This window comes from Lygodium microphyllum, unplaced genomic scaffold (genome assembly GCF_053477565.2).
Source record: "Lygodium microphyllum isolate KBCC unplaced genomic scaffold, Lygodium_microphyllum_v1.1.10 scaffold_838, whole genome shotgun sequence".
Lineage (NCBI taxonomy): Eukaryota > Viridiplantae > Streptophyta > Polypodiopsida > Schizaeales > Lygodiaceae > Lygodium > Lygodium microphyllum.
Genome location: NW_028230263.1, coordinates 2,742 through 16,796, shown reverse-complemented (window position 1 = coordinate 16,796; position 14,055 = coordinate 2,742). Strand labels below are relative to the sequence as shown.

Genomic DNA, 14,055 nt, shown 5'->3' with positions numbered 1-14,055 from the left:
TGCCATAAAGATATCCCCATTACGGTTATATTAGAAGCAAAATGTAGTAATAAACTTATTTTTAAAGACGTAATCCATCTGTTAGCCAAAATTAGGTCTGTCTGCTGCAGCCACGTCAATCCTAGCTAGTCATTGTTTGGAATGACTGCAGCCACGTCATTCTAAACATTGTCTAGCTTTTGCTACCGCATTACGGTTATATTAGAAGCAAAATGTAGTAATAAACTTATCGTTCTAAACATTGTCTAGCTTTTGCTGCCGCATGTATTAGAAGCAAAATGTAATAGGTAAGTTAGGCAAGGCGAATCATCTTACATTCCGGATACTGAGTTAACCGGTCAGAAGATAAGGACCGGGACCCCAACAGGCCAAAGCCACTGCTTTTGAAAAGACTTCTTATTGTAGTTATAGTCTTACCGTGATATGTTCTTTTTGGCAGCGCTTGAAGTGCTGGCCAACAATGGAGTTTTTCAGCTTAACGTGAAAATATTTTTGTCATTTTAATTGATGACTCCGCTTGCCGATTGCATGGAATGCAAATTGAAAGGGGATATCAAAGTCAAAAACCTCATCACTTTCATTAAGAGAATTCAGCCTCATAGCGGTGATTTACGGTCATCAATGTGATGTGATCGCAGCGTTATGCGAAAACAATCCGGACTGTCCAACCACGTCTCCCGGTAATTTCCAGTACATATGGCAGAAAAAGGCGCTTTTCACACATCGAGGTCAAAATGGCATCGGGTGTTTCACGTCTTATTAGAGTGCCGGAGATTTCTTAACTTACTTAAAAAACAAAAAAAGGCAACTATACTAAAGCAAAGAGGTACTGGGGCCATGGTGAGTTCAATTGATGGGTTTAGAGCGAATTTTTTTTTTACAACAAAGATTGCTATGGCGCAACCCGTTTGGATTGGCCGAATAGGTTCTTATTAATCGATTGTTATTATACAAGAATTCTTGTATCGCTCATGCAGATCTTCCATCTACCGGAAACCAAAGGATTCATTGCTTTTCCTTTTTTGTCGAACTTGTATAAACACAACCCTATTTGCACCTATCAGTTACGAACTTGCTATTGTTATGAAAGACAACCCCTAGGCTCAGTCACAGCAACGAGTACCGAACCGTCGTTCCCACGGCTACAGTACCAGGAGTTGCTGCTGAGCCAGCCCGTTCAAAACAGTACTTCTGTCTAGCAGAAACTATTAGCGACATCCCTAGAACAGTATTCGTATCGTGAACCAATGGCCACTTTTCCGGTCGAAGGAAATGCCTAATAAATAGTCAAATACTGCACTCTTTAGCTACTGTACTCCGGAAACAAAGTAAGGGAAAGCCCCGTACGTCAAGAGCTGCACTGCTATGAATCAAAGACTGTCTGCTCGCCGTTTCCGGCCAGTATTGCGGGTTCAATGGCTTTATACGAATTAGCTGTTTTTGACCCATCCGATCCCCAGAAATGGAAATTGTTAATACTGGCACTGTACCTTAAGTGGGAGATGGAATAGCCCGCATTCATGGTTCGAACAAAGTAATGGCTGGAGAATTGGTAGAATCTGAAGATGGTACAGTAGGCATCGCTTTGAATTTAGAATCTGATAATGTTGGCTAAGTACTGATGGGCGATGGTTCGACCATACAGGAAGGGGGTTCCGTAAAAGCAACGGGAAAAATTGCGCAAATACCAGTTAGTAATTCTTTCTTAGGCCTTTAAGCCAGTAAATGCTTTGGCCCAACCGATCGATGGAAAGGGTCAAATCCCAGCTTCTGAGTCTAGATCAATTGAGTCTCCCGCACCATATGGGAATTATTTCAAGACGTTCCGGTGGCGGAAAACGACCCGAATCTGCAGGAATTCGGGAAGGTTGAAGCAATGGCCAAACCTCCTTGAGGCTACAGCAATAACGTCATAAGCAATGACACTTAACTAAAGCACTTTATCCTCGCTTTCCACCTTTTATCTAGGGTTAGGAGGATCACGCGCCATAATGCCGGATCTCCATCTTTCTTTGTTGGTTGCTCTCCAGTCGCAGAATTATGAATAGTTTCACTAAAAATAAGTTTATTGGCTTGAAAAAAAAAATGAACCAATCCTTTAGCCTGGCAACCTGTACTATTTTTGCTGCCTCCAGCAACCTGTTGCAACTAACTTCATATTCAGGATGAAACAAGACAATTATGCCAGATAGTAAGGAATTACAAGTTTTCTGCACTAGAAAAAGCTAATAAATGGACTCGACCCATTATATATTTTTCCAGTAGTCATTTTAGGGACGTTTGCATGTACTGTGGGTCTTGCGGTTCCGGAACCATCAATGATTGGTGAACCAGCAAATCCTTTTGCGACTCCATTGGAAATATTACCCGAATGGTACTTTTTCCCTGTCTTTCAAATACTTCGTACAGTTCCCAATAAATTATTGGGGGTCCTCTTAATGGCGTCCGTACCGGCGGGCTCGTTGACCGTTCCTTTCATAGAAAATGTAAATAGGTTCCAAAATCCGTTTCGACGCCCATTGGTGTGGGTGGAAGGATCTCCTTGGCAATGTTTAAAGCGCTAGAACAGAAGGTGCGCCTGAAATTGAGACTTTTGATTCAAAAGGAGATGAACAGAAGGTTCAACACCCTTTTGATTGCACTATTGATGAACAGGTTCAACATAATCCTCCTTTTGCTAAATCAAAAGATGTTGAGGCAGAAGCTGAATCAAAAGCAGGGCCGTTAGGATGCTTAAAAGCAACCTCTCTTTAATGAACGAACGGTTATAAACATCAGAAACAAGTGAACCTCGTGTCGCAAGTTGCTAGAACGCTTAAGCACTTTTGCTATGATGTCAGCTCCGTTGACGCGAGTATCTTTGATGCGGCCTTGCCGATCTGAGAAAAGAAACTCTACCAAACGATTCCGAGAACCCAGCTATTCGTTTCTATTGCTTTTTGCGATGCCGCGGAACCTTGGTAATTGGGATTTTAAGACGCAGCCATACCCATGATGTAAGGAATAATTGACCTACATCATGACATTTCAGTCTTTTTAACCATTATTATGATTTTTGTATTATGGATGTTGGTTCGCACTTTGTGGTATTTCCATGTTAAGAGAAATCCTATTCCCTGGAGAATAATGCATGGAACTACTATAGAGATCATTTGGACCATTCTTTCCAGTTTCATTTCGATGTTTATCGCCATACTATTTTTTGCCTTATTGTATGCAATGGACTAAATAATAGATCCAGCCATTACCATTAAAGCTATTGGTTATTAACGGTATCGGAGTGCGTCTTTTTACAAAGATGATAGAAGTGCAACAAAGGCTAAGCCAGACTAATTAAATAGTCCACAAAACATCTGGCTTACCGGAACAGACGCAATGCTTAAAGCGTTTGGCGTCGAAAGACTCAAGGAACTAGAGCATGCCAGAAACAAACAAAAAAAAGAAATGTTACCTTCTTATATTTAGCCTTATAAGATTGAAAATGCTCTTTTAGTCTATAGCCAATAAAAAGCCTATGGCTCCTTTCCCAAAGCCATTAAGGGCATATATTCTTGTTTCCGATACAGGCAATATATGGTAGCTTAAATTATAATATAAATAATAAATGCATTAACACCACAGCTAATGGCATATAGTTTTGAGCCCAATGGGCCCAACCTTGTCATCTCTGAAATAGGAAATTTCCGATATATTGACAATAACTATTTTAATTGTTACTAAAGCATCGAAAAGGAAGCGTTGGGTCAACTATGATAACTTTGTCTACCTTGGAAATGGAGGTCTCACAATAGGTTTAGGCAAACACGAGCACTTCACTAAAGGAGACCAGCGCTTATATTTTACTAGGGTTTCAAAGGCTCACAGCAAGCAAGAAACAGTAAAATCCCATAGCTAAAGGTTGCAAAAAAGTGGCCATAGGTTGCTGGACATGTAAATATTGTTTTCGATAAAACATATTGTTGTATGGCCGTTTAAGCAAAAAAAGGTTGCTTCTTTTTGCCGAAAATAAGGCCATGGTTTCATTGGAGGGAAAACAGATTGTCGGAAATTTCTGGCCAGTAGGCAAAGTTGATATACTAAGTTAAGTCGTAACATCTCATCTCTGGCAAGCTGAAATGAGAACCCATAAAATACTAGCTTATTTTTCAAGTATCAATAGGCGTGGAGAGCTGTTTGCGGGGAGACTCGCAAGTACAGTTTGGAGGGTGGCAAATGAGCCTGAGAAATGGCTGGCTGCCAACCCAACCTTATGAGTATTCGGACTATAACAGTTCCGATGAATAGTTATTAACTTTCGACAGTTATATGCTTTCAGAGGATGATTTGTAATTGGGTTAATTATGTTTATCAGAAGTGGACAATTGAGTGGTTGTATCGGCTAAAACTCATTCATGTATGATTATAACTTTAGCTGATGTATTTTATAGTTGGGCTGTACCTTTTCCAGGTGTTAAATGTGATGTCGTATCTGGTTGTTCGAATTAGACTTTCATTTTTATATAATGAGAGGGAGTTTATTATGGCTAGTGCAGCGAGATCTGTGGAACCAATTATGCGTTCATGCTTATCGTCATGGAAGCGGTTTCTAAGGATGATTATCTGAAATGGATATTTGCTCAATAAGCGTGCAGTCGCCTATTGCTTGCGCAGGTGTCGTCTTTTAAAGAATTAAATTGAACCTGTCACTGAAATGACAAAAGCAACTCATATGAGGCTTTGGATTTTCTTTTATTAAATGAAGAAACCATATAGATTACATCTATTAGGCTACGATAATGTCTAATAATCTAACGTTATGTACCAATCTATCCCTTATCACTCCGATTATGTATGTGTGATTATGGTAAATTGATTTTTAAAGTATCTCATCAAAAAAATGGTTACATGTTGACTTGCTAGGCCGGCAGCACGTAAAAATGAGGGCTTGATAAACCCTCCCTATTAAAACTGGCTATAAATATCAAAAACTGCAACCGCAATCAAAGAAACCGTCAAAACATCGAGGACAGTGTTTCTTCAACAAGAAAAGAATGAGTTTAGGATTCGACAGTTTAGATGGTATGAGAATTGGTTTAAACTTTAAACCAGATATCACGATATATGGAATAAAGATTAAGACAGTACAATGAATAGTATGATAAACAGGATGTTAGCCATCTGGTAGTTTTATTCAAAAAGATCGGGGCGAGAAGGGTTCAACTCCATTTTCTCCGGATGCAAGACTCAAACTTAAATAATAATTTTACGTGCTATCGCTGGCTTTCGCGCATACTAAGCAAATCACCTTAAGGCGCTATTGGAATAATCTTTTTTCTGCGAGATTGGATGGCACCTTAACTGGATCCGTGATAGATTTTATTTGATGGTTAAATCGTTGATTTTGATGGCCTAGCTAAAATGATGCCATTCTTGCTGTTTACTATTAAAGTCATATAAGCTGGCACACCTCTTGACGGAATTGCTTTGCCTTGGTTCATCACCTTGCTAGATTGTCTAGCCTGGTATGTTAAGGCAAGATGGGCGATTCGCTTAGATCACCTAGCGGCAATGTCAGGCCTGCTAAAGGACACGTTTTTATCCTCATTCATTTCACTTCCTCTCCTCTCCCCAGGGGATTAAAACACGTGGCTACGAACCATGCTGTCGAGGGTTCGAATCTCTTTTGTTTCAGATTATGTTATTTGGTAAACGTGCCCGTAAGGATAACCATAAAGTGAATAAAGATAAAAGAGGCCGGAATGAACGGCAAACAAAGGTAAAAGATCTTAAAGTCACAACGCATCGGTTTCAATTCCTTTTCCCTTTGAAAAGAAAACCTTTTTATTTCAAAACGATTTTTTCGGGTATTGGATAAATAGAAAGATATATGAAGAAAATTAATATGAAACTAGCTTATTGGATATACGCTGGCCCTGCAAACCCATATTAGTACTTTAAGAGTAGCCAGTTCCTTTAAAAATGTACATGCTTCCCTTAAAAACATTTCAATGTAATGCGTTTTATGGCATTTTCGACAACGTTTAGTTATTGCATGTTATAGCTTTAAATATGTTGTTTTTGCCTAAAAAAATAGGATATGGCTCGTCAATACTTGGCCATTCTATGGCTCGTCAGTACCTTGTGTTTTATAACTTTAACCACGTTATTCTTTAGGCTAAAGTTATTTAGTTTCAAATAGGATATGACATGTCAACACTTTGCCATTAATGTGTTTTATGGCATTTTCACTAATACCTTGTTTTCTAAAAAAGGTAAGTTCTTGCATTCTATGGCGTTTAGTTTTTGCGTTTTATGGCTTTAAATATTAAGTTCTTGCCGGCAAGAAATAGGATATGACTTGCCAGCACTTTGCCGGCACATGTGAAGTAATTGTTTCAAGGACTTTGATGGCAAAACGATTGATTAGTGCATCCGTTACCAATACTTATATGAAACAAATCTATACAAACCTTTCAAAGCAATGCTAGTTTATTTTTTTTATCTTCTATTCGATTGGTAATGACTGTTTCTTTATGCAAGAAAACGGATGTTGGCTAACGACACTATAAGAAAACCGCTTGCCAAAGAGCTTTAGCGTATCAACGACAAAACGTCACTTAACTGAATAGGAGTCAATAATTTATTATGTCTTCTATATCAACCTAAAATCGATTTCTAACAATAAAACGTTTTATCATCGGCAAGGCCAAAGGCCCACTAACTAAGGACCAGTCTAATCGTTGATTCTTATAGCACTGAAGAACTTATTGTTTGAAAAACGCCATAAAACGCAAAAACGTTAGCCATAGAACACAAGAACGACAAGGTGTTTGGAAAGCACCATATCCTGGAACGCAAAAACGACAAGGTGCTTAAAAAGCTAATTATGCTTGCTTTTATCATGCTCGCATCCATTATGCTATTTATTTTATTAACTGTTGAATTGATTTGGCATAAAGTGCGTTTTATCATCCAATTCTCTCAACAAGGTCAATATTGCACTGCTTTAATATTTATACAAATGTTCTCATAGACTTAAGTAAATTACTATTTTTTAACATTCTTTAATAAGTTGAATATGGATTAGATCTTCTTACTTGTTTCAGATGATAAAATAGAATATCTAATACGGATATAGTTACTAAAGGTACAATAATATATAATAATCAATTCCGTGTTGAATGCTCGTGATATGCTAAATGAGGCCGATTTGGTTCTTAATGGTGTCCTCTACTCAATGCTTAGATGGTTTAATAAACCGACAACAATTTCACATATATTGAGAATAGCCAGTAAACAAATAAACACATGCCCAAAAAACATACAAAAGTAATAAAGCAAATGCCTTAGCACACTTATTTACTGTCAAATCTTAGAACTATTTAAACATTAGCAACTAACGAATCCTCAGCCAGGATTTTGATCATAAAATATAAGGCCAGGTGCCTGCCTATAAGTCCCTTTCGTCTAATGGTTAGGACATCGTCTTTTCATGTCGAAAACACGAGTTCGATTCTCGTAGGGGATAAGAAAGGCGAAACATTTTACGTGGTTTCGTATATAAATTTTTGCCTTTCCTAAGATTGGTGGTCTGAACTTGCCAAAATCAACTGTCAATTGCAAATCAATGATTCCAATTAACTCAACAGCCAAGGTGCAAAGAGAGCCAGCGAAAATAGCTTAATGGTAAAGTATAGCCTTGCCAAGGCTGGGGTTGAGGGTTCGAATCCCTTTTTTCGCTATAGAAGCCACAAAAAGGTGACACATCTGCTTTTGAGGCTTATCAGTTCGTTATTTCAAAGGTGAGCTTTACATTTCTGTCTCTCCCCTGCAAACTCATGTAAAGTTATTCTAGTAAACTTAAGCTATTACGAATCATTCTTCTTGATCACAGAGATCTCCTTTATTATCCCACAATGCAACGTTATCATTGATGTTTTGTTTTATTGCAAACTTAAAGTAGATTACATTAAATGATAACTTAAAACTATTAAGCAATGCAATGCGTTGCTTTAGCTGATATTCCTTTTATTGCTACTTTAAAAATTACAGTAATTTCAATGTATTATGGAAAGCAACAAAAAATGGAGATGACGTTAAGTCAGCATGCTTTTGTAGCTCTTTGTAATTTAGGCTATAGCCTGCGTCAAGACAAAAGATCGTAACCTGGCAAGCAAAAAGGCTGCAATTTGAAATTTTTGCCCTCAGTAATCGCAATCAATTTTGGTCGACCATACGGCCAATGGAAAAGGTCAAGCGGAGCCCGTAACTGTCAAAGCTTTGCTAGAGGTTTGCCAAGCCATTTAGTTACTTGCTAGAAAGGATTCCTATAGTTTAGTTTCCACAGAAACCCTTATGTTAGTTGTTGTGTTCAATAAAGCGTAACATAGTGATTGTCTTTACACAAGCAAAAAAAGATAACTGAGCTTAAAAAAAAGGAATCTATTAACCAGTGTTATCCAAAATAGATGTGATGAGAAAAAAAAGAAATCAATTAGGCCCCCATCCCAGCCAATATGACCTATTTGTTTTTCTTTTGTGTTGCATGTAATTTACAAAAACCTGTGTTGGTTGATTATTGATGGCTCATAATCTTGCCAAAAAATGGATGGATGTCTGAGCGGTTTAAAGAGTCGGTCTTGAAAACCGAAGTATTCTTTTGAATACCGGGGGTTCGAATCCCTCTTCATCCGTAAGTATGGTTAGAAGTTAGCATTTTTATGTAGTATGTTTTTCATCCCTCTAACTTGATTGGGAAAGCTAGCTTTTTAAGAGCCAAGCCAAATCGCTTTGCCACCATTCGACACTGCATCCCCTGAAACCACGACTCAAGAGCAATCGAGTAACGATAACAAGCTGCTTGGCAATCAAACGGGTGAAAGGAACATTTTGGGAGGTCCATCAGCATGTGGACCACCATAAACCCAATCCCGGCAACCTGAATACCTTTAGGCATTTGATTACACTGCTTTCTGCGACTAAGTGTATACGTAAAAAACCAATATAAGCGGAGACGTACGACCCAGGGACGCCCTCGCGACTCTTTATCTCTAGCAATATTGTAGCACATGCGTCGCCTAGAGATAACGGGGCATGCTGATTTGACGTCATCTCATCTTCCTCCGGCTTATCACCTTTGTAAAAGTCTGTTGCCAGGTTCTAAAAATGGTAATGGCAACGGCAACATGGGACTCAACCCAACACCTATAGGCACGAGCTGTCGGCAACGTCTATTCAAATCAAAAAGGTATTTTTGCTTGGGCTATCGTTAATCGACTTTTTTCAAAGATAAGCAACGTCTTCAATACAATAAGGTAAGCTTAGCCTTTTCGCTTTCAATGGTATTTTGCGCTTTTTAAATGGTAAGCTTTAAAGTAAATCATACTTAGAAATCGCGAACCCGTGACGTGACGAAAATGCAATAACTAAACGGCAAGGTGTTTAGAAATCGCTATATCCTACGTGAGAACGCAAAGACTAAACTTTTCAGCATGCAATAATTAGAAATATAATGTTAAGACGCAAGGTATTGGCAAAAACATAATGTTGGAACACAAAAACTTACTTACTTACAATAAGGTGCTTATAAAACGTAATATTGAAATGTTTTGAAGGGCCAATCCTTTTGTCATGTCCCTCATTCGTTATGCTATTTTTATTTATTTTTTATAGACTTTCTTGCTTGCTTTGCTTTACTTTGTTTTGCTCTGCTTTGCAAAGCAAAGCTTTGAGGAGCTTTAGCGTATTGACTAAAAGAAGAGGGGCTTCAGCCACTCGACTGAAGGGAAGAGGGAAAGGCAAAGTGCAACGATTTGAATGGCGTTCGACCCCGCGTTACCGACAAAAAATTCTAACCGTTACATGGGAACAAGCCCGTTTTCATAACGTGCATCTTTTACAACATTTTTCAATCGGAGCTTCTCTTATTCCTTTTATTGAGCATAATGAGGCAAGCCGTGCATTAATGAGGTCCACCATGCAGCGACGAGCAGTTCCACTTTTTAGGCCTGAAAGGTGCATTGTAGGTACTGGGTTAGAAGGTTAGGTAGCTTTAGATTCAGGAAGCGTGGCTGTATCCGAACAAGAAAGAAGAATCAAATACGTTGATGGCAATAGAGTTGTATTCTTTGCCAGCCAGGTTGCGGATACTCAATTGAGAGTCTATGAACGTTCTAACAATAATACTTACATGCACCAGAAACCTATAGTTGCTCAAGGAGAACTTTCAAGGTATGGAGAAATTCTAGCGGAAAGGGATAGAAACTAGAATGCCATCTACTAGCAAAAACAACCAAACAATGGCTGTTTCGCATTCTTTCTACGTCCGATTATGCGGTGAAGTGGTTTAACTATGTAGGCTGAGATGCACCCAAGTTAAGGTCCTTTGACGCATTCCTGGCTGCTTCTCTCATGAAAACATCAAAGAATGATGGCATTTGTGTTTATTTCGCTGGCTAGCATTTGTGTTTGTTTCGCTGACCTTAAAACTTGTGTCGATTTCTAAGGCTAGCTGACTTTGAGACGTTATGCGTGTGCTGATCGGCTAGCTGACCTTAAAACGTGCGCTGACCTTAAAGCAGGAACGAACGGTTCTGCGCTGATCTAGCAACACGGTTTTGTGCTGACCTATTGGCTATTATTGTTGTTGACTTTAATTTCATTTGGCTAGCTGACTTACAATCCTATTAAAGAGAGAATATCTAAAATAGTGAGTGCGCTATATATATTTATTGATAAAGTTCAATCTTCAAAAAATATAGCATTACCATCTACTAGCGCATCTAATTGAAATATTAGCAAACAGCATACTTCTGATTCAGATAAGTCTGAAGGCGATTCATCTTCTGTAAATCCATCTTCAATAAAACCGGTTAGGGACAATCCATCTTCAATAACACCGGTTAAGGATAATCCTTCTTCAATAAAACCATCTGAAGTAAAGGAAGTAGAAGAAGACGATAAGGTTCTGAAAGGAGAAGACGATAGGATTATAGAAGAAATAGATGAAGTTGTTAATTCATTGAAACGGGTTAATAGGAAAGGGTTGGGCGAGTCAGAGGACAAAGAAGAAGATTTCAACTTAAAATTGAAACGGGTTAATGAAAAAGGGTTGGGCGAGCCAGAGGACAAAAAAGAAGAAGATTTCAACTTAAGCAATCGTTTTGATAACGAATTGCCTGTATTATCGTTGCAAGACATGATAAAAGAAGGTAAATTATATTATGATTACTTTATATATTGGAGTAAATCCTTACGATTAATGCAGCAACACTTTCCAGTTAATTTCAAAGAACATCCTTTTAAAAATCAAAGTAAAACTCTTTTAGAAGGTAAACTCAATGAAATGAGTAGAAACTCAAGGAGAAATTACTTACTAGTGGAATGAAATAACCAATATATCTACTTTTTCCACAAGATTATTAAAAACAAACACGTCATTCCGAACCCGGGCCAGGATTTCCAAGTTCCGCTGGTAGGAAAGTATGGCGGGTGCGCAGAACCCGGACAAGCTCTTCGAGGTCAAGCTGATCTCTTCTCACAACGGCGTTTCAGCCGTTCCACACACCCCGATAGATCATCTGCCAAGGGATACACCCGGCCTTCCATAGTGGTAGAGGGAACTAAGCTGCCGGGCAGGCCTAACGGGGCTGCCGGGGCCGGTTGAGAGATTATTTATGGCGTTATTCGTCACAACTTATTAATGGTTACAACCCCTTCGGCATGAACAGTTTATCCGTTTGGGCATGGATGTTTCTTTTTGGTCATCTCGTTTGGGCTACTGGATTCATGTTTCTCATATCTTGGCGAGGATACTGGCAGGAATTGATTGAAACTCTAGCTTGGGCCCACGAGCGTACACCCCTGGCTAATTTGATACGATGGAAAGATAAACCAGTAGCTCTTTCAATCGTTCAAGCAAGATTAGTGGGATTGGCACATTTTTCTGTAGGTTACGTATTCACCTACGCCGCATTCCTCATTGCGTCTACATCCGGTAAATTTGGTTAGATATCAAAAAAAAAAAAAAGATAGAGTGTTTCCATTTATGTATACTCGCTATTCTGCCCTTGCGTTGAGCTTATCTTTGTTTTGAAAGAATCCAAGGGTAAGCTCAACCCGTCTCGTTCACGACTTGAACTTATTCTTGAGAAAAAAAAAGTAGGATAGAAGGAAAAATTATGAATATAGTTGGTTCAATCCAAAATTTTATTTCAATATTTTTTATTCATTAATCATGGCAAAAAAGAGTCTTATTGAAAAAGAGAAAAGGAAAGAGAAATTGGTAAAGAAGTATGATTGTGTTCGTCAGTCCATGAAACGGGAGATGAAAAAGAGTTCATCGATACAAAAGAAGTTGGAGATTCTAGAAATGTTGCGGTCCTTTCCGCGCAGCAGTATTCCCACTCGCTTACGTAATCGATGCTCGCTAACCGGACGACCTAGATCGAATTCTCGATATTTTGGTTTATCCAGGCACGTATTGCGTGAAATGGCACATGCTTGTTTGTTACCTGGTTTAAAAAAAGCAAGTTGGTGATTAAAGGGTAATCCTTCTTTACACTTCATACAGAGGAAATCCTTGAGGTAATTCAACAAGCCATTAGTCCCCTTCTCTATTTAGTATTTGACTAAGGAATTACTGATGTTCAATGTAATTATTGAAAAAAATGTATAATAATTACATTGAAAAGGGGGTTAGCCACGCGGGGTAGAGCAGCCTGGTAGCTCGCAAGGCTCATAACCTTGAGGTCACGGGTTCAAATCCTGTCTCCGCAAAGGAATATGTTCATTCATCTTTGAAATAGTCCAATATGACCCTAATCCCTTCAATCCAATTCTTTTTCTCCGTTGATTTACCGAATTAAAGCCCTATTTCTTAAGAATTTCAAGAAACAATCAAAAAATCCTTTTAAATTAAACCCTTCTATGTACTTCTTTTAGGTTTCCATCTTGTAAATCAAAAGAAAAACGCGAAAATTCGTCAATACTTTTTATGACGCTTAGTTGCTTCCTTTGTCATATCTTCTTCTTATCGTTGGAGACAAGGTTATATATCTTGGAAGAATTGGTGAAACATTCTTTTTGATATTCAATCAAAGAGTTTTCATTGAATTGTGTTTTACAAGGGAGAAAAAAGAACGGGGGGAGCCTTTCAATGAAAGGTTAAATTCAATTAATTGAAGTAGATAGTCTTGCTACAAGTGTTTTCCACTCTACATTTTCAATAATGCATATCTACAAGCCCTTTTAACTCAGCGGTAGAGTAATGCCATGGTAAGGCATAAGACATCGGTTCAAGTCCGATAAAGGGCTAATTGAACATCTACTGGCAGAATTAGATTCCAAGATTAGGTTCGGTTTATTATTTTGTTCCCCCAACCCGTCTTTATATATTTTTTTTATATTATGAATATGTTATATCTATTTTTTTTTACTGCTATGCGCTACAGGCACGACAATACTGCGTTTTTATAGATATCAATTCAACTTCTTTTTTTCTATAATCAATAGAATATGATTAATATCATAATGTAAAATTAATGACAAGGGTGGACTGCCAGGTAAACTAACCCCCCCCATAAACTATTTTGAAGTGTTTTAAAAAATTCTTATTATAACTAATAAGAAAAAAATATGGTAATAATAAAGGGTTTAGCCTTTTCCGCTATTCCTTACCTGACCAATTCGAACGGAAGCATTGAGAAAAATGAAGTTATCTACAGTAGATATATCTATTTTTTATTCTATATATTTTTAAATATAACTTTTCGTAACTTAAGCAATTTGGTTATTCTTCTCGTGAGGATCTAATCTGGATCATTGCTACCCGCAGATTTCCATCACTATTCATAAATATTCTAAAGAATCTCTTTGATTCTCTGTGAAGGAAAGGTTTTGCCTCTGGGAGGGATTCCAACATCCGGAAAAATCTTTCCTGATTTCCCTTTCAATCCGAAAGAGATTGGCTGCTTAGATACAAACCCAAGACTTAGTACTGCTTTATTCTCATTCCAAATTCTCTTTTTTGCCTTGAAAATATAATTTTGTTATCTATTTTGATTATGCTTTCTTAGC

The 14,055-nt window shown here is 38.1% G+C and overlaps 3 non-coding genes across 3 annotated transcripts; all 3 read left to right on the top strand.

The window, feature by feature from the left end:
• The first annotated feature begins 7,648 nt into the window (after window positions 1-7,648).
• TRNAG-GCC (transfer RNA glycine (anticodon GCC)) lies at window positions 7,649-7,720 on the top strand. The gene has a single exon. It is a non-coding gene; the product is annotated as a tRNA-Gly (tRNA).
• An 865-nt stretch (window positions 7,721-8,585) lies between these two features.
• TRNAS-UGA (transfer RNA serine (anticodon UGA)) lies at window positions 8,586-8,672 on the top strand. Its single transcript has one exon. It is a non-coding gene; the product is annotated as a tRNA-Ser (tRNA).
• Window positions 8,673-13,221: 4,549 nt separating this feature from the next.
• TRNAT-GGU (transfer RNA threonine (anticodon GGU)) lies at window positions 13,222-13,293 on the top strand. The gene has a single exon. It is a non-coding gene; the product is annotated as a tRNA-Thr (tRNA).
• The last annotated feature ends 762 nt before the right edge of the window (window positions 13,294-14,055 follow it).